At 43.7% G+C, this 21,645-nt stretch overlaps 1 protein-coding gene across 4 annotated transcripts in view; it reads left to right on the forward strand.

Annotated features, from left to right (window-relative positions):
* The window catches only part of LOC124185661 (probable JmjC domain-containing histone demethylation protein 2C), a 202,005-nt gene that overhangs the window by 131,090 nt on the left and 49,270 nt on the right, over positions 1–21,645 (forward strand). The gene's annotated exons all lie outside the window — the stretch shown is intronic.

A 21,645-nucleotide genomic window follows, 5' to 3' on the forward strand; every position in this document is an offset into this window, starting at 1 on the left:
GGGGTGGATTTTCTGAGTGAGCATGAGCAAAAAGGCGAGGTTAACGAAACGACGAAGCTGTTTGAAACCCGCAGGTGCCGCTCGTGTGCCTTACGCATTTTCGGAGAAAAAAATTTAATATAAGATCATTTTTTTCCAAGTGTTACCCGGCCGCCTCCCTTTTCCGTCATTTTCTCCCATCTTTTCGCTTACCCTAAATCGCGAGCCCTTGTGTAATAATACAACCGAACGAAGAAAGGGGAAAACGGCGCCGCTATGCAGGGGTGAAACTGGTTTGACGGAGGGGTAGAAAACGGGTTTCATCGACCCGTAGCAATTAGCTTTATTATACCTCGTACCGGGAATTTCAGCCTTGTCTCACTACAACGCGCAATGTTGGTACACGGTCGTGGAGGAAATGCGTCAACCAACCGTCTTATAATTAGCGGACTAGGAAAACGGAGGTGCAAATGAACGGGCCAAATTTCAATGCCCCTGTTACGAGTGACGCGTTAGCAAGCGCGCGTTTCACTTATAAATCTATCTACCACTCTCCGTTTTACTTCTTGCTTCCATTCGAGCATTCTTATTACCAGTGGCAATTGTACCGTTCTCGGTTTAAATCGGACGGAGGTTCGCGCATCGTGCGAGTAACGAAGTAAATGGAATATGAGAATAAAAAACTGCAGCAGTATAAATTTCTTGTTGATAAATTATTCACTCGTGACAAGCGTATATCACGTATATACAAGGTATAAATTTACACTCAAAGTCGTCGGTTGAAAAGAAAAAACAGATTTCGTAAAAATCGTCGAATCAAAATGTACACTAATGCGGCATCGGCAATAACAACAAATTTCAAATTCTCGACAAGATAACGGTGTTGTTATCGGTGTGTAAATATCCGTTATCAAAATACAATGACTGACATTGAATAGCAGTCGGTCGACCGAGGAGAAGAATGACGAGGAGGAGGAGGAGGTGATGGATAAGAAGAACACGAGGCGAGCCGATGAATAATAATTGATAAAATACTTACGTTACAAACCTGCGAGATAAGAGAATTCCGCAAAAATGATTTACACGACGAGCTAATAATTCACCCGCAATGAGCTGAATGACCCGCGTTGATAATCAAGTTTTACATATCTGTATGTATAACGGTAGTCGTGTGTGTAGCAATAAATCAACACCGCGCATATATACATTTGCAACGTGTATTTGTATATGACGCCATACATCATACGATGATATAGCCTGTCTACGAGTAGGGAAAAAAAAAATTGATAAACAACCCGAGGAGCGCGGGGTGATAAAACGAGAGGAGAAAAAGAAACATTTTGTCTGCTCGTATAATCTCGGAGCAAGTCTCAGGGAATTGGAATGGGGAAATCGCGATTGCGAACGTATCGTGTCCTTATCGATCACGGTCTTATCTATCGCAGCTACGTGTAAAAAAGAAAAAAAAAAAAGAAAAGAAAAGAAGAATGATAAAAAACGAAAAGAGAAAACAACGAATCGCAATCTCGAGACGGATAACAAACGGAAGGAGTGCTAAAAGCGACACCTACTGTACTGTGCTCTGTATTATACACGTCATATCTATCCGTGTGTGTGTGTGTGTGTGTATATATATGTATATATGTTGTATACACATAGCTCGGATAAATAAGGAGGCGAGCGGACGTGCCGTGCCTTCCGGGGCTTTTACTCGTGCAGCAATGTACCTACTAATATTACTATGAGTAACCGGAGCCGAGGAGGAAGGAAAAAGGGCTAGGTGTTCACCGCTTTTCATCCCTTTATTATTTTTCATTTCTACCCGCAAACATCGCGTGTGTCATCGAACGCTTTTGGCGCAACAGGATGGATCCTTGTTAAATTTGAAAGCTCAATTCCATTATATACGTCCTGACGTGATTCGAGGGATTTCGATTATAACTTTACTGTATTTTTATTTTTAGGTGAATTTCAGATAATTTACAGAATCATTCTTATCCTCGGTATGTCTGCGGAGTTAAACGGCTTCTTCTCTTGGTTACGATCCGTGCCAAGGTTAAATATTCTCCCAAAAAGGGCAAGACACAACGAAACGAACTAAAGTGTTACGCGACGACGTCGCTTCTGGCACTTCTTATGCGTGTATTATTCGTAAAATGCGATTGTATGGAATATTGTGGAAAATATATATTCGACTCTCGACGCTATGCGGTGGGAGGAGAGCAATGGGAGATAAATGAAAACAGACGATGCGAGATAACGTTTGATTACACTCGTTCTTATCAGTTGCTATTGCATTATCTGTGAGTAATTATAAGTCCCAAGCTCGCCCCTATCGTCCCCTGGTTTTTTTCTACACAATTTTATTCGTGATAATACAACACGTATTACGTTATACGTGTATGTACACCTTTACAAATCCCGAGAGTTTATTTATACGTATTTACGCGCGGATATACATATATGCGTGTGTATGCGTTTGTGTGCATATGTACAGCTTTAAAAGCGACAATAACAAATTGCTCAACTTCGAAATGGCCCGGAGACTCGGGTTTAATAAACGTGGCTCATCACGCGTTTGCATAATTTAAAAATAATACAAACTCCGCGCAGAGGTCGGAAATTGTTCGAAATTTTTGCGTCTCGCTGTCGTTATTAATGAAACGACAACAAAGTAAAAAAGTAAAAGTGAAACTTAAGATTATACTTATAACAAGAGGAAGAAATTCCCTCCGAAAGTGTGTCTATTATTCATATATACGACCTCGAATCCGTTACTCTCCGAAATCATTTCCTCTACTTTTCTCCTGGCACATCTCAAGGTCGCAACAAATTGCTACCGCCTTTTTTCACCGCTGATCGCAACGATCGGAAAGCAATAACGTGAATCACGTGGGTGAAAGGTCGACTTGATAAACTTCCCACGTCGGTGTGTAAAATTGTAACGGGGGGGAAAAAGAAAAGAAGCAACTTCACCGCTATCGGAATAAAATTATTCGTGAATATTTATGGATAAAATTTCAGTCAATTCGGGAAGTTCCGTCGGGTCTGCGGAATTTTCACGAGGCTTTTACCGGAAATTAAAGATTTCACGCCTCGGAGTGTCGCCAATAATCGTTCCGGCGTGTTTCATTACACACACATTACACGTTGCTCCGTTTACGAATCCGGGTCGTTACACTCGTATCTTTCTCTCTTGGGTCATGTTAAACGCCGCGGGCTGAATGATCGTGACGTAATCGTGGCACCGATTGTGAATGACCGTGCGAATAGGCCTCGCCTTTGCGATTTTCTAGCCCGACCTTGAGTCCAATCTTTCTCTCTCTCTCTCTCTCTCCGTCTAGCCAGTCGGCTTATCTATCCGCCGACAGCAACGTGACCTATGAAAAAACTTTCAGCGACGAGCAGAAATCGGTCGTGCCGGAATTTTGCGTGAGCAGTCCTCGTCACCGCTCGATTGGATTCTAAAAATAATCAAACCTCGACGGGGGATATTTTATACGGAAATTGGAGAAGCGGAGACGTTTCTTCGCCGACCGAGGAACGACCGGCCGCCGAGATTGCGTGATCGAAATATCAATCGATTCGTTCGACGCCGGGTGATGATCTTACGTAACGAGCAACCGCAAACCGGTACGACTGACGTCTTCATTGGCCTTTGAATCGCGACTCGACGTTAATTACCCCTTATTTTTAAAGCCTCGTCTCATTCCGCCTTGTAACACCGCAAAAAATCGCTTTCTTGGACAATTTGAGAATTAATTATATTTTGAAGCGCGTTCGACGCAAAGTCGTTGAATATCGTTTGAAACATGCGGTTTTTCTTTACTCTTGTATTCGCATTTCTGCGCAGCTTGACATCCGAAACTGCGAATACCGCGCGGCTCTCTTACACCCGGAACAATTGGTGTTGGATTTCGCTGTTACGGTGTTAAACGAAACCCCTGCAACTGCAAACGTGTGCAGTCCGTACGAAAAAAAGCATACACATCGCTGATCGCGTTTTTACCTCCCAGCAGCTGCTTGCAGTCCGGCGTCTCTCTTCGCGCCGAGGATGAATAAATTTCTTCAGCTCGGTTTAAGACGTTCGAAATGAATGAGTTTTATCATTTATGTCACGCTTTTATTTTTAATTCGGTAGATATGATACAACTGCAACGAGGCAGAATTATGACAGATACGCCGGTTGTATAATAATCACCTTGACAGAGATACTTGAAAGGCCTTACCTCTCGGATATTGCATTATTCTACACACCCCGCCATTCGTGTTACACGCGTGTATATTATACGCAAGTTCAAAATTGCCACTTGAGCGCGTGAACTAGAAGTGAAATCGGAACATTATAAATATTCAACACCACGTTCCAAATCGCGAAAACCCCGTTCGCCACACCAATATATGTATATTTATTTTTTTATTACACATACGTGCAGCTATTATTACGTACAAACTCGCGACCAAATATCGTTGCTATGTACGTTTCCAATTCCAAGGACAATATTCGCGATCTCCTTTCTCCGAGTAGCGCAAAAAATCTCCGGACGAATAAGATTCGCCGATTATGCTACAGCACGTCAACCCCGACTTTGATGAAAGGGACAAACACACACTCTCTCTCTCTCTCCCTCACAGCCGCAGGCGGAGGGCCATAAAATTCTCTACCGGAACCTGACCGCGTGCTCGGCGCGGTTTCGATTCAAATATACGTATATTTATATATATATATATATATGTACGAATATCTACGCGTATACGAATTCTCCAGAAAGTGTCGAGATGGTCGATTCCTTTCACTCGCGCAATTTTTTTCCACTTCGTTTTCTCCACGCTTCCCGCTCATTGATCGTTGGTCCGCAATAAAAATAGGCACACTGATCATTCCCTATCGATATACGTCACCCAGGAAACCTAATCGAAATTTATGTAACGAGGTACGCTCACGTTATACGTTACATATAATTCGCATCACGGAGTTAATTATACAGATTTTTACGCTCGTTCTTTTGCCCAATTATAAATACTCGCGCGGCAAATCCTAGAGCACGTACCTTATATCTACCTTATACCTTACAACTTTTAAATGCAACCCGTTTCTTTCTGGGACAAGGTTACGATCGAGGAGCGTGTTAAAACTCGTCGTCGCGGATCGCGACCGATTTCCGTTAGCCAACAATCTTACCAAAGTTGCGCAAAGTTTGCCCGCGACGAGTTAATAATTCACGATGTTTAATTCCTGGCTCGCAAGTTTCCCTTCTTACGCTTGATTTTTTCTTCTATTGTCTTTGAATATTTTTTCTCTCTTTCCATCTCTTTAGTTTACGGTATGCAGACTGGATAAAAGATTTTTTCCACCCGCTTCTGACGGCATTTTTCCTCGTTCAAGGCTCGGTAACCGCGGTCCGTTGTCTCCACGTTTCAAATAATTTGGGTCACTGAATGCGGTTTGTTTCGCGTATACGTGTATAATACTAAAACAGCGAGGCACAGGTGTGAATAAAATCTGTTTCGCAACTTAGCTGCGGCTCTTTTTATCACTCGCTTTATTCGCCAATTGATTCCGCCCTCCTGATCGACTCGTTTCGTTCAATTATAAAACCGATCAGCCAACTTCCTGTAAGAAAAAACAAAAAAGAAAAGAATTTTATGCCTCGTGTATGTTCACTGCAGACGATGACGTCACTCGGTCAGCTCTGTTTCGGCTTGCTTAGTAATGCTGATACAGATCGACGCTCGTAGACTCGCAGGCGAGGACAATTATCGCTCACCTCTGAAAAATTCCTCTGAATAACAAACCGGCATCGTGAGCTTCGTGGGTATATACAAATTGCTAATTATCGCGTGATACAATTAGCATGTTACTTCGTCGATTAATCACTGACAACGGCCGAGAGTTTACTAATTTAACACACTTGTGAATACGTGGTCACGATAGAAGCCACACGTTGGCAACGGTGCGTGTAACGCTTATAACTTAACAGAAATCAGTGGTTGACCTTGTGCTGAATGCACGTTTGTAAACCACCTCGATATAACGTATCTACGAACGACTGTATGTATAATTTATACCGCTTAAACGAACAATCATTTAACCGAAGGTTCCTCGCTGATCCCCGTTTCTTGTTTTACCAACTAAATTGCCTATCGTGCGAGTTCTCGGCAGCAATTAGCGAACGTTATCCCCGTGTTAATACCACTCAGCGTTTAGGTGTCCGTGCCTTATACGCACGTATGTCTCGCAGATCGCCGACCGAGTTCAATTCAATTAACGGAATTCTAACCAATCTTTTAGAGTGCAGAGATAAATGCAGAAATTTTATGTAAATTATACAATCGACGGACATGAATACGTACTTGTAGATTCTTCAATTATGCGTTGTAAATTATTACGCCTATCAGAATTTGCGTTATCACCGTTTCTACACCCGTCATACAGGTATACAAAATCTCGTTAATTTTCAAAGGTTGCCCTACCGCGACCCGCCTGAAGGCAGCTGCACGTGACACGGGGTGGGTGATACATGCAGGGTAGAACTCGAGGTAGTCGGAGGTATCGCATCCACGGAGAGTAAGCAAGGATGATTGCGAGGACAGGAATTTTTACGAGGTGAAGTTAAAGCGAAACGTGCCGTAAACCCGCCGGCTGCAGTCACATATACATATATACAAGATATATGTAGGTATTAGGTACCTATACAGACAGAGACAGCAACCCCCGATGGTCGTAAACTTCGCAACAAATTCCCCTGCCCCCCTTTCGTTTCTCCCTACGCGTGCAGAATCGACAACGGTGAGGAAAGTTGAAAGTTCGACGTCGGTTTTGACAGCCGATCATAGCGTGTAGTCGTGATTCGGTGAACATTTTGCGCGGGAAAAAAAGGATTTTGCATATATCTGTCCGTACAAAGATCTATACCCATTTATACAAGAGAAGAGTGTATACGCTCCGAGTTATACTAATACGTTGGATATTTTTAACCTAATTTACGACGCGGGGGCACGACGAAGCGCTCGACTCTGAGAGAGAGAGAGAGAGTTTGGGTATCTGTTATAAATATCAACGAGGAGGGGGGGGGAATGCGGTTCTCGGTCTCCTTCTCGATCCGCAAAACCGCGCAGTTTAGCCTCCGAAACGCGCCTGCACTAGACTTCTAATTCCGCGCCACCTGCTTGGACTCGTCAACTACGAGGCCCCCCCTTTTTACCCCCCATTTCGACCGTCGTTGATTATTAACGTCGCAAGTGGCCGCGCCGTGACTCATTCAGCCCCGCTATTCCCTGCCTCCAGCTGTCCCGGGTTGAAGACCTTTGCGCTTGCACGACCGATCTACGATGATTGCCCCCTCCATCCATCCATACATCCATACACCCATCAGTCCCTGTAACCCTGGCACACACCGGGAACACCGCGTCCCGTCTTTTTTTATATTATCCCGGTAGAAGCTTTTTTACTACTTCTAAAATGCACGTGCGACCGCGTGGGCGAACCAGCTCTCCACTCTTCTCGGTCATAGAAGCTGTGATATCCTTTTCCTCTTACTCTTTATCTTTGTTGGTTCTCTTTCTTTATACATGTATATTTATGCACATTCACGTTCCCTGCACCGCGACGACGTTGCACCCACTAGGAATATTTTGTATCTTAGTCGAATCGCGGCGCGGCCTCCTTTTCGATTTTCAGACATTTCCGGACTTTGAACTCTTTTTTTTTTTGAGAGAGAGATATTTTACCGATGCAATTTTGCCACCATTTACGGATCTGGCTCGATGCCGAATCGAGATGAAAGCGTAAATGGGTTACGATTGGCATCAAATATTCCAGAATGAACATACTCGTAAGCTATAGGTTAGGATTTTTTTTTTTTTGCTGTAAATATTTCTCGTTTAGAATTTACGGAAAAGTGACTCAGCACGTCCGTATTTCACCAGAACAGCTTTACTTTGATTCGAGGTAATTGATATCGCTGCAAAAATTGGCGATTTGTTTGTTTTTTTGGTTATTTTCTTTTTTTCTTATTTTCTTGCCTCGGTGAAAATCAGCGAGGGTATGTAACATCTATACGCGTATACGAGAGAGGAATACGAAAGGATACAAAATTCTACGTTAGTTCGTTGACGGATTTATTTTTCAATCGGCGATATAAAACTGTATTACGACGAAGCTTCACTGAATCCCTGCCAAATTTCGTCGCGGAAAAGAAATATAAAGAGAGAGGGAGAAAAAAATAACGTGTATATACATCGCCAAGTTCCACGTGGCACGGCTTATATATACAGCCATGTACAAGGTGGATATTTGAATCTTTAAAGATCGTGCGAATATTATCTGTATGTACGAGTAACCGCGGTATAACGAAGCGAAACAACTTTGAAACCAGTTTATAGTCAATCAGCCGGCACGTAAGTTGGTATAACCTACCTGCTTCCCACGCCAAACTCTAAAATATTCTCCAAGCGTACGGATTCCACCCACTCGATCATTTCACTTACACCCTCAACGATGAAACAAAAAGTAAACCATTTGTAGCCGTCGTAAATGACTTTGGAATTGTTTGCTCGTGACAGTTGGCATAACAAGCAAATGCGTACGGAGTTTAGTTGCATTCCGCAACATCGAGAACTTGCGGCAGTTTATGTTAAACGCGTATGTATTCCCTGTATGTGCGGTAGTTTATGGCGGCGTTCCAATTCCCGTTACACAGATTCTTCGCCATTTTCCACTCCGTCTCTTTTCATTTCTTTCCTCGACGAGTTTCTTGGCAAGTCGGAACTTTGATCTTTTCTACGTCGCGTCTAACAACCTTTGAACAGTCAAATGATACCAGAGTTATCCGTTAGCTGTGTTCGTTATCGCGTCACCGTCACCGTCATCGTCATCGTCGTCGTCAGCAGCGGCTCTTCTCTTTATTTCCAGCCGCGTTGACCTTTGCTTCGACAAACACGTACGTCCTCCCTCCAGTCAAACTTCTCTTTTAAACTCGACCTTGATTACGCAGGTTGTGAATTCCACCCACCGACATTGCGTTGTATGATTATACGCAAAACTGCACTCATTGTCAGGAAAGAGCCCGTAATGTGCAATAAAGTGAGAAAAAATTGGGCGTGATTTCAGTTTGTCACGGTTTGACTTATCTTAAAGTACGCAAATCTATAACGTAACTAGTCCGAGGTTTCGGTGTGTATATGTAATAATCGATGAGAGTAGCCAAAAAATTGTTGATAATACAATGACAATGATCAAATCTATCTTGTTTCATAGATGAAAAGAAACTGAGGTTGGGAACTCGGTCTCTATTTAGATTTGTGGTTAACTTACATTAGCGAATATACCACATATCCATACGTATTATACCAATACGGATAATGTAACCAGTTTTTCGAACGGATATGAGTCATAGCACCGAAAAATTTCTGTAGAAATAACGTGGTTCGTCTGCCAACGTTTCGATCGCAGAAATGAGATAATATTATGCATGTTACGTGCGCCGTTCTTCTAGGGAATATACTTTGATCGCCAGAAGTGCCTGTAATGGCTGTTGGTCGTATGCGCGTACATGCTAGCATCATGTATGTAAATATTAAGCATGGCAGGGTGATGAAATGAAAGAGTTTTGCGTCAACAACGATATCTTTTATATGCATTATACGGTTTATTATACATCTGTAGAACTACTATATACAATATTTGCGAAGAAGAAGAGTGTGATATCGGACAAGTAGGAACCCTGCAGCATTTCCGACTCGTTTTTTCTTCTCTGCGATTCTGTAAATTATGTAGAACGTTTCAATGCTCTCTCTGATGACAATTTATTGAGTAGAATTTGTGTGCGATTGATTTTCAACAAAGTGTGTGTGTGTGTGTGTGTGTGTATTCGTATTCAAGCCGTTTGCAACGTGGCGAAAGAATTTAATTCGTCGCCAAAAAAGAAAAGAAAAAAAGTAAAAAAAAGGACGAGTCATTCCGCCATTCCTGAAACCAACCTATAGAGCTTGTTTCGCCTTCCTATTTCGTCTCACGTAATTCTGTTAGTCTAGCTATATGCTCCGTTACGCTCCGAACGGATACTAGATTCTTAATTCCACCTATAAAATACAAAAAAAAAACTAAATAAAACGAAGAGACTAAATGTGAATAGGTAGATAAAAAAAGCAGACGGCGTACACGTGCAATTTTGTCATCGGCGGACTTTATGGGTTACGTGCGTCGAACTTGCCACGCAGGCATCGAACTAACACCCCCTTGTCCCTACAATCCCTGCGGGTATACGAATTTGAACGCTGGTTGCGTGTTTCGAGCACACTTAAGATGTACAAGAGTTTACAAACCGACGAGGAACGAGGGAAAGAGAAAAAGGAGGAGGATATTCTTACCAGTGATTACAGGGTTTCCGAATATTTTTTTAATTTATAGCTACCTCGTTTCCTTTCCTCCGTATGAAATTTTTTTTTTCTATCGGCTACTCGTCGTTTGTCACGCGAAAGGTTCATTACAGCCTAGAGAGACCCTTGAGAAATAACGCGATGTTATTCCATCTGCATCGTAAACGCGTCGCGTAGTTTCGCGCCCTTTCGTTTCAAATTTCGAACGATGTATTCCGGATTGCGAATCCCTCGGTAGCTTGCGATTAGCGTGGCGGCGTTGCCGTCGCGCAGGTTGAATTTCAATTCGGGTTACGTGGGCATTAATTCACCGAGCGAGGTGTACGGTTAAAATCCCTTATCCCTTGTACACGTATCTTATATATACCTACCCACGTGTAATATACCCGTATGTATACCCATTTCGAAAATAATTAACTGCGGGGAACTCGACACGACAATACCCGCCGTTCGAATTAGAACGCGGAATACACGAGGGCGGTAATTCACGTGGATCCTTGGAAACAAGGCTGCACAGTAGGGGAACATCTTAATTCGAGAATACATATTATCGTCGAGTGAAATTACCGTGGGGAAAAAGAGTTGTTGGGAGTCGCAGACGGGAACGGGAACAAATCGCCTGGCGGCCGATAACCGCGAGACGAGACGAGACGAAACGCGCCTGCACGCATGCATTCAGGCACGCAGGGTTCCGGGCATCACGCAACTCGCTCCCGGCGGGCCCAGCCTACGCGGGTTGCATCGGGAATGCGTTTCGACCGACGCGCGGAATGCCCGCAAGGGTGCCTCGCCGAGGACGCGTCGTCGAATACGTTTTCGAATACCAAACGGCGAACGGAGCGGGGACCAGTCGTGGCCGACGAGACCCCGACGATTATTCTACCTATTCCTTCCAACGGCCAAACCGGATTTTCTCTCACTCTTGTCAGTGTCCAGGTTCGGGTCGTCTTCCACGAATTGTACCGGTGTCCACAACGTCTCCAGCCTTTCGCCGACGGACACCGATTCCGAGTTCTTCTCTTATTACGCCGCGCCCCCGTTTCTCCGACGCCTCATGCGTAATCTTTTCACTGTCCTTCTTGTTGTTGCATCTAACATTTAATATTGCGTGAACTCAGTTGCGTAAGTTTCGTTGAGCGAACTTCCCGTCACTTTGTGTAATCAAATGATTCGGGGGAGTTAAGAGAAACCTTATAGTATGTAAGGCAAGTGTACCAGTTATCGACGCGTTCAGACCAGATCATTGACACTTTTATCTTGAAAAATTATAAATTTACGACATAAATTGTGAATTTATCGATCAGACTAAAAGCAATTTTTGGAGGGTTAGACACTACAAATTTATTTCTTGATTATTTCAGAACTAAGGATCAAACCGATACAACAAATAAAGATCAATTAGGAGAGGGTCAATAACTGGTACACTTGTACCTTATATCTTTGAAAATTTCTTCGCCTTCAGCTTCGCCCGTGGTTTCTTTCATCCTTACAATATGTATCATCTACAGACCGCGTATTATACGTTACGACATACGTGTATGTAACTGCAAACTTATCACCGTGTAATTCGACCACTTTGATTCTTTCGCCGCGGGTCAATTATCGTATCATTATACTTACTCAAGGCCGCGGCAATGTCTGCAGTCCGCTACTCGGTCATCCGTGCTCTAAGAGCTGTTATTACATCTATACGCCGAAGCAATGCAGCAGGAACACCGGCATTGGAAATAATTATGTTGTCTCTGAAAATGACGGAACGTTACTGTTAAGTTGACTCGTCACGTATGTAAGCATAAGTGGTTTCCGACCGATTACTTTAGTAGTAAACTTTCACTATCGCATTCTTAACCGTATATTTCTTCTTATCTAATCGAAAGTCTGGAAGAATCCGTCGTTAATTCGTATCATTCATACATTGTAAGTAAATCAAGTCGGTCTCTCTGCAATCTTTATATCCAACAATTACTGTAGATGATATTTTTTCCGGTTTTTTTATCTGTAACGTTACAGAGGTACTTTTCCAAACGGGGCTAATATCCACCGTAGGCGTCGTGGCTGTATACCAAATGTCCAAATCAACGTCTAGGAACAGACAAATCGAACTCTTATTAGCCTGTCCCTCGTTAATTATTATTGAGCCTCTGGCTAATTATCTCTCCGACTTCTATATCTCGACGCCGATCGGGGTATTACTAACCGTAACGGTGTTGAATGTTACGTGAAAACAAACTGGACAACCGGGACAGGAATATTTAAACTATTTCAATGGGCAGTGCGTATAATAAACCCCGACGATACTTATTTACACTTCCCGAAAATGTACTCAACCTGTTGAATACATCGCTTTCATTCCACAACCAAACTTGACCCAACGGTTAAGCTAAATTTCGAAGCTATCGCGAGACGATTACGATTAGAATACCACGTCGACTCGAAACTCGTCTTGAATCCGAAACGAAATCGCGATCGTCAAGTGGAAAAGAAAAGTTAGCATAGCGATGGCTTTGGAAAAGCTCGTTAAAAGTTGTTCCGTGAAACATTGTCCGTACTAATACGTACGCGCAGAAAGATCGGACATGCGAATTACGAGCACATACGCTCAGCTCTTTAAACCACGAGGGAATAAATTTATTTCACGCACATCGTCAAAAATTAACACGCCGACACCCGTTTGCACAAGTTTTAAGATGTTATACGTGTATGGAGTTGGGAGTGTGAGAGAGAGGGACCTCGGTGTCGCTTAATTGACAATGTTCACACGAACCGTGAGCTCGCAGCGGTACAAGCGAACCTCGGCATCCTGACACAGCGTACCGCACTTCTCTCGGTAATGCAAGAGAGAAGTCACGGTTCACAAAGAGAACATGCCCGGCGCTGTATAATAAGGTCTCCATACCTACATATTCATAATCCTTTCTTCCTTTCCTCGCAGTGTCTTTTGTCCGCACATCGCGGTTACGCGCCTACCTATCCGGGTATAATAAGTACAATGTCCATAATCGGGCATAAACCAGCAACCGACTCGGTCTAACGACGAGAAGATGGAGATAAAAAGAAAATAACAAAAAAAAAAAATTAAATAAAACGAATCTCGCCGAGAGTGAGGATCGCGGAGGCTACCGTTCCCGAAAACGAGCCTACGGACGAGAGTGAAGATCAGCCAGAGGTCGCTGCTCGATCGTCTCTTAGCCCCCCCCCCCAACCCGACAGCGGCGTAGTCGGCGTATATCGCTTTTTGCCCCCCTACGAATACACCAGTATTCGTTATACACGTGGATGTGCCTTACATACACATGTAACATGTATACGTGTAGGTAGGGAGAAAAAAGAAAGGTGGGGAAGGGGGGGGGGGAGGGGCAGGGAACTAAATAATACATAACCTAAAACGTAGGCAGGCGCTACATGGTCAGGTAAATAAAAGCCGTACCTGCCAGACCGGTTCTACCTGTTCCCGTAGTCGTCGTTCCCAACCCCCTTCCATTTAACTCCGCGGGTCTCTTCTCGACCGGTGGCTTGGCCGCCTGCCACGACTCTCCTTCCTCCTCCTCCTCCTCCTCCTCCTCCTCCCTCTGCCCTTCGTTCTTTACTCCCAGAAGTCTATCTCTTTTTCTCACTATGCAAGCTGTGCAGCAGGAATATATATAGGAGGAGGTATAAGGCAGTTCAGCCGTGAGGTGTATACGCGTCTCTTTGTGCGATCAGCGCGCAAGTATGCGCGTGTTTCAACAGTGTTCCTTCTTCTTATTCTTCTTCTTCTTCTTTTACTTCTTATTTTTCCCAGAGAGTGGTGATTTCTTGTAGAGGGAACACCGCGCCAGACCCTGATGTTCTCACTGATCGTACAGGGTTGGGTTAGGTTCGCGGGCTTCTCTAACTCCTGAAACTGCAGTCGACGAATGCTTTTCCTCTACCTCCTCCTCCGCACCCCTTCCGCTTACACTTTTATTGTACCTATAGACTCACGCACACTACCGATCAAAGGATAGCACGACTCGATGAAAGAGGGTATCGCCCAGAGTGTATTGTGCACTTGTACACGTACATGCGTAATATGTATTTATACACAAAACGTCGGCGCGACCGCAGTAATCTTTTCTATTTTCTCTTCAGCCTTTCGTTTTTTTTCTCGTTTTTCCTCATCTTTTCGTTATCTTTTTCCCTTTGTATTCCCTGTTTTATCTCTTTTTCCGTTTTCACCGCTTGTCACCGAGTCTTCCTCCTCATCGTTCTCCGTTCTTGAACCGGCACGCCTTATTTGGCCGTCTTCTCTTTCTCCGCGCTCGCTCGTCAGTGGTCGCCGATCCTAGCCGAGCGACCGACAAACCGCTTCGTCTTTTTCATCTTCTTTTCCGTTTTCTTTTTCTTCGTATTCTCGTTATTCCGCCGTACGATTTATCGCACGCCTCGAGTATTCGCGCGCGTTTCCTCCATTTACACGGGAATATCTCCAAGACCCCAGCAAGGTCTTCCTCAGCCACGGTTTTCCACGCTGTATAAGTGCACGGTATATTATTATATGGATATTATGGTTAGTGACGTAAGCGTGATTTCGTAAACGCGGAAACTCGGCGTAGATTACATCCGCGCTTTAAAAGTTACACATGCCCGATTCCCGACACTGAAAATAGCAATCTTAGACCACCTCACATCACCTGAGCGTTAACGCGTTGAATTCTTAGCATCGCGGTCTGTATCCCGATATACTGTATAATTATACGTACGTATTTTACACCGCTCGAAGACAGGCTTCGACGCTACGTTTGACCTTGATCCGGTCTCGAGAAAGTCTTCTCGAGTCGGTAGACGATGAGTTATTATTATATATAGTTGCCGATGGAGACGTGTAACGCGTTAACTAGGTACAGACTCGGCGGCGTGACTCGTTTTCGTATACCATACACTATATGTATATACGTACGTACGTACATATTATACATCAAGCATCGAGGCGGAATTATATTCACGTGCCTCTGCAGCAGCATACGTTCAGTCTCTCTATGTGTGTGTGTGTGTGTGTGTGAATGCTAAACATTTTTCTATACAATGGAAATGAAAACGATGACCGCGAATTCGTCTATACACACATACGTGCATGTGTATGCATGTGTGTATAGTGTATGTGCGTCTGTGCGTAGATTCAAACCTGTTGGCTGAAGTGTCGAAGGCGACCTCGTTACAACGTCGCGAGTAGTAGTTTGGTAAACGTAATAGCATGTAAATGCCTGAACCACGTCGGTCCGCGTTCTTCGTATGACTGTACAGACAAAGAAGCCGCTTAACCGTCGCTCAAATTATCACCGATTGCGCAATATCTCGTGATTTCTCTTCCGGACAAGTTGTCTCGCGATACCCGTCGCCGCACATGCATGTATTACTTACACACTTTACAAAATACCACATGTCGATTCATTCGACATGTAACGCAAGCGTTACAGAGATTCATTCGTTGGACGTATCGCGTGACCTCCGTATAACCTTGCCCCAATCTTCGTTCTTCTCTCGTCTCGAAGCATACAAGAATATAATAATATTTGTTACGTGTTCTTGTTAATGGGATATCCTCGGTTCTCGTGGTAATTTTCACGCTACACATATCTCTGTCTTCTTTTCTATATTCGTCTGATATGGATATATTGGCTAACGTTGTACCGTCTGTTACGAAGATTCTTCTTTTCCTTTCTCTTTTATCTGATCCGTCGCTTTTGTTTCGACCTCTTTAAAGAGTCTCGGCGATCTCAAGTTCGAAAGTGATAAACGCATATATAGGAATATCTCGAGGTATTCTTAGACGAATATTTGGCCCAAATATACGTATATGTAAACACAGGTATGAGAGAATAGCTGTTTCGCAACTAATAATAAGGTATATATATACATGTAGATACCTACGGAACGAAAGAACAAAACGAGGAGCAGGAATGACTGATAAAAACATTGTTCGAACGGAATGGTAAAACGGTCGTAAGGCGTCTCGGCGTTTCGGAAACCGTAAACCGTAAACTCTGACCGAACCGATTGTAATTGATTCGCGTCAAAAGCTTTCCTGGTTGCTGTCGTCTTTCGGCCTGGTTTTACACCGTCCAGTTGCGTTGACAAAGACCAATCCCGATTCGCTCCTCCGTTCATCCGGCTTTTCTCATTCTCTCTCTTTCTCTCTCTCTCGTTCCTTTGCTGATCGTCGATCGGTCAACACTGGACACGAAGCAACGGTCAACGGTTGACGTTCCGTTTCAAGGCAACTCGCGTGCTTTGCACCCCCTTCGTCCCCCTTTCGGTTCCCATTATTTTCCTCCTCAGGTCTATCGTTGCTAATAGTTAGTATACACGTAACATATTACGTATATGTGGAATACGTAAATACGTACGTTGTGTATACATGCGGTGTATACAGGTTGAACATTATTCAACTCTCTGATGCGAAGCCGCAAATGTATTATACATGATTATGTACGTGTGCATGCCTGTATACGGTATGTATTTTGTCTATCCTCTGCGAACGGTATATTTATGTACATACATACCTATGTATAAATAAATACTCAATTTATCGAAGGATGATTTCTTGCCACTCTAAATTGGTATTCTGACCGTCATCGTGCGACGATGGAGAAAAAAAAACACCGAAAGCAAATAAGCAAAAAAAAAAAAAAAGAAACGGAACAGAATACGAAGTGAGGGGAAAAAACGACTACACTTGCGGTCCTAGATTCCGATGGACATAATATAGTTCTCGTTCTTTTTTTTCTTCTTTTTTTTCTCGTTCTCATCTCTCTCTCTGTCTCTGTCTCTGTCTCTTTCGTTTACGTCTGTCTCCTAGGTTTTTTTTTTTTTTGTCTTTTTGTACATCTGATCCGTAGAGCGGATATCTCAGGTCGTCGTCGTTTTCGCGGTTCTCCGCCGTTGCGTCGAGACCTGAATCGCCGTTGTCTCTCCCTCTTTCTCTCTCTGGCTCTCTGTGTCTCTTTCTTCATCGCAGCGTCGCCGGTTACGCAACGGTTGTAAATATCACCTTCGCGTTCACTGCGGGTACAAAGTTTCCATTCGTATTCCCCACCGTGCGTCGAACGCGCGCGGAACGCGCTTTATTTTTCATTCCTTCGTGCTCCCCCGTATCATTCAAATACGAGTTAAATACACACACACACATACACGCACACTCGCACACCTACTCGATGTACAATAACGTATAGCGTATAATGTTTGCCTATCAACGATGCCCGTCACCTACTTACGTACTCCGTGAGGATAATCGTGGGGCTGTCGAGCCAGCAAGCCAAGCCATATACCGGGTGTCTGTCAAGTACTTCGAATTCTTTCAAACTCGGCCAAGGCAGCGCTCTCGTTGCACCCGCAAACTGCATTGTACACGATGCAGCGACGATACGTATTTTCTACGCCGGACCACGCCAATTTGCATAGAATTACCTGCGGCTGCTGACCTTAAGCGTTTTAATAGGAAAAACGATCTTGATACTGTATCCGGATCCGCGTACATGTATTTTTATACACATGTACGGGCATTATCTTATGCTAGTGATTTAGCGGCTCAGGCAGCTCACAATCATTAGAACCACGCGAGGTGCGCGTTTATACGAGTAGTTATATTTCTTTTACGATCAAAGGCCGTTGTGCATATTTCATCGATTGAATGTCAATGCTCTTTGGTTATATTTAGACGAATCGTCTTCTTCGATTCACGAACGATGCTGATCACATTCTCATCGCAGGAATCCAAGTCCGCTCGGAGAATCAATCGCTGTGTCGTTATTATTTTCTGAAACAGTTTACATCTTTACTACTTCGTTTGATTCTTACGTATAATTTTTATTCATCCGACTTATCGAATTTCTTGCACGTATACCGATTGTCCGAAACAGGCGTATGAAAGGCGTGATTCCCGACTGTGACTCTTCGATTCGATGATCGGTCGTCACGCAAACTGGCTGCACCGTTTCTTTATCTAGCCTGTCCGCAATGTTCTGTGTTAACCGTTTACCGCAATCCAAGCCTGGAACGATGGTTGCCTGTTCGATAAATTGTCGTTGCTATGATCGCTGCCACAGTCACGAAGATCATTTTTCTTCACATATTTTCAAACCATTGGCAGCACCTTCTTCGATTCAATATCAATCCCAGGTTATTCCTCAATACACGACGAAAATCCGCTGAGAAATTAAAACAATAATATAATTACAACTAGTTATCGTCAAATATATGCATATGTGCGCAAGTTCAATTAACTGCGACCATATCCAATACAGCAATAATCACGAATTGAAACTTGACAAGCAGGCGTGCCTCTCAAAGAGGCGAATCGATGCGTCTCTAAACCTAACCTAACCTAGAATGGCGGAAATCTTCACAGTCCGTTATTTCGGGACGGTTTATAATAACAAATGCGAATCAGCCGAGGGGAAATACGAGCACATTCGTTGACCGCGATAAGCCGCGTGCTCCTTTGTTGCTTCCGAGATCCACACGACCTTCACCACCTTCAGCGACGTTGTTCCTCGGTAACGAAATTAATTGCTCGCAGGTGCGTGCGTGCCGCATGGTGCCCGTCGTTCCATTTTTCCTGAACAACGACGACGACGACGAGGAACGGGCGCCATCTTTGAACAGCTGGGATAATTATACTTTTATTTATCTTTAATCTTTGTTGTTGTTGTTCTTGTCGTCGTTGTTAACCGAATAACCGATCCGTGGTCAGTGGCACCTGCGGGTCACGCGGGTCCCGATACACGTGCTGGTCTCTTTCTGTTTCCCCCTTTCTCCGCAATTTGCGTTGGTATCACTGCGGCGTATTGTCTCCGTTCGTGACCGTCATACGTCGCAACCTAACCTAGAAAACCAGACGTCTTTCCGATCTTCCTCGCCATCGCGCAGTGGGTAGTGTAAATATACTTTTTGCAACGGTTTGTAGGTACGGGGAAATAAAGAAATGACGGCACGCAACGGCATTATACCTTATACGATACGATATGATGTGATATTGTACGAAGTAGAATATTATACACCTAACTTGTATGCGAAAGTAAACCGCGAACGCGGTAAGTCACTCCACTTTTCTTATCTAATTATAACACGTGTACAACGTTTTTATTATATCTAATAACCGATGATTAAATAATCATACACGTATTATAGGAAGACGTACACATATTTACTCAACGAGTCAACATTCGTGCGACTAGTCAAGATCTTTCTTGTTGAGGGCATCGCTTTAATCGTAATAACTGGTTTTAGCCGTGTATACATATATACGTACACCTGATTATTATTATTATAATTATATTGTACATCCGGAGAATATGGAAACTCGGTCAAGTTTTAGTCGTACGAATGTTCTCTCTCTCTCTCTCTCTCTCTTTCTCTCAGTGTGTAATTTTGTGGAATATGGGCTAAAGTCTTTCAAGGAGTTCACGTATTTACTGACAATGAGTATTTGAAATTAAAAACGCGAGACATGTTGTCCACGGTTTGCACAGCAACGTTTCAACAACCTACCGATACGGTAAAATTCTCTCGTTAAATCGCAATACTTGGCGATGCTCGGAAACAGCTGAAGGCAAAAGCAACGAATGTGCGGTTGGAGGATTTCTCCTTTGCGGATATTGTGGTTGCGGACTCGGGTGAAATGACATTACGCTGTGTACATATCATGTATGTATATAGGAATAGGAGGATATATATTTGCGCAACTGCAGCGGTTCACAGAACGGAATTAAACGCATAATCGTATCATCCTGCAGTCTACGGCAATGCAAATCGATGATGCATTTATCTGCTTGCGCCATTATTGGTACGAAAGAATGCGAGAGGGAGATGAACGTTGAGGATTAGACGGTGGGAAACTGGGGATTTTCACCTACCTGTGAGGTACCAAATGATCCGTTTAACCTTTACGGTTGAAGGTCACACGCCCGGATTTACATAGCGTGGCAACGCCCTCGCATATTTTACCGAGGGGAATCGATTGGTCCTTCGTTTCCGTGTAGCCTGCGTGCCTGCGTATTACAATACTTTAAAAGTCGAGCCGATTTCCGATTGCTGTAACCCATCGTAACGCAAGACTCGAGGTGTGAAACACGTAACGGAAGCTCACCGCGCATAACGTTTGGATGTAAAAAGTTCAGAGGTGGAACGATTGATCTTGAATATTACGAGAGTGCGGTATTCCTGGGAAAATTGTTCTTGTAGATATACATATAACGACATAACGATTCATATTACTGGGAAATTGTTATACGGTAAAATTGACTGGCGACGAGCGCGACTTGCCCTCGTCAATTAATCACACTTGACGTTAATTCCCATTTGTCTCTTCTCTAGCGTCAAATATATACATATCCACCATCCGGTGTATTTCAAGGCTCAACTCCCTCGACTCAACCGCAAGGAATGAATATTCACACTGCGCTCGTTGAATAATTTTCGGACACTCCTTAGTCCGAAGTCTCCACGTGTATGGCGTATTTATACACACTTGCCTAATGACTCGCAATTACTTCGCGTTCGGGTTCTCCTTCTCCTTTTCAAAACGATCGATCCACCTAGTCGTTAGAGTCAAACGTTTTTCCAACTGCCTAGAACATTAAATCAATGACCTCTTCGTCCTACCGGATAATGGGTTCAATCCTCGCTCTTCGGGGTCCTCCCTTTTCGTTCGACAAATTCGAAGCTTCCGAAACTCATCTGGTAGAATTCTGCACTCAAATAAACCGGGAACGTTTCAGAGTTGAGACAATTATTGATAGGATGTTGCCAAAAACGTCCGACGTTGCTGCGATTGATCAGCCCGATATATTTCACGGACTAAATTACCTCAACTACCGCTTGCGCAAGGCTTATTAATTATCAGGGACTGATTACCCGCTCCCGAATGTACAGTTTCGTAATCAATAATTGACTTCGCGAACGATTATCGCGTAGTAATCCTACGTAACCTTCGCTTCGCTCTCGAATTCACCTCGATTGGAACGCAATGAATATTTTGCATACATTACTACGGATACGAGTCGATGTACAGGCGAGTGGTTTTATCCTGGCATGCAACGAGGGAACAGGTTTCCACCGTTCTTTTCTCCTCGGTCCGTACTTTTTTTTTTTTCCACCGATCTCTCTTATGCCCGCAGCCCGCGGCTGGTGAAGCACTGCGCAAACTTGTACGAGAAATAGATAACAGGGCCGGTTAACCGTCCCGCGGGCAAAGCCTGTTATAAAATCGAAGCAACAAGAGAGCAGTACTGCAGGTACAAAGTGAAATAAACAAGCAGAGTTCACTCG

Source organism: Neodiprion fabricii, chromosome 6 (assembly GCF_021155785.1).
Source record: "Neodiprion fabricii isolate iyNeoFabr1 chromosome 6, iyNeoFabr1.1, whole genome shotgun sequence".
Lineage (NCBI taxonomy): Eukaryota > Metazoa > Arthropoda > Insecta > Hymenoptera > Diprionidae > Neodiprion > Neodiprion fabricii.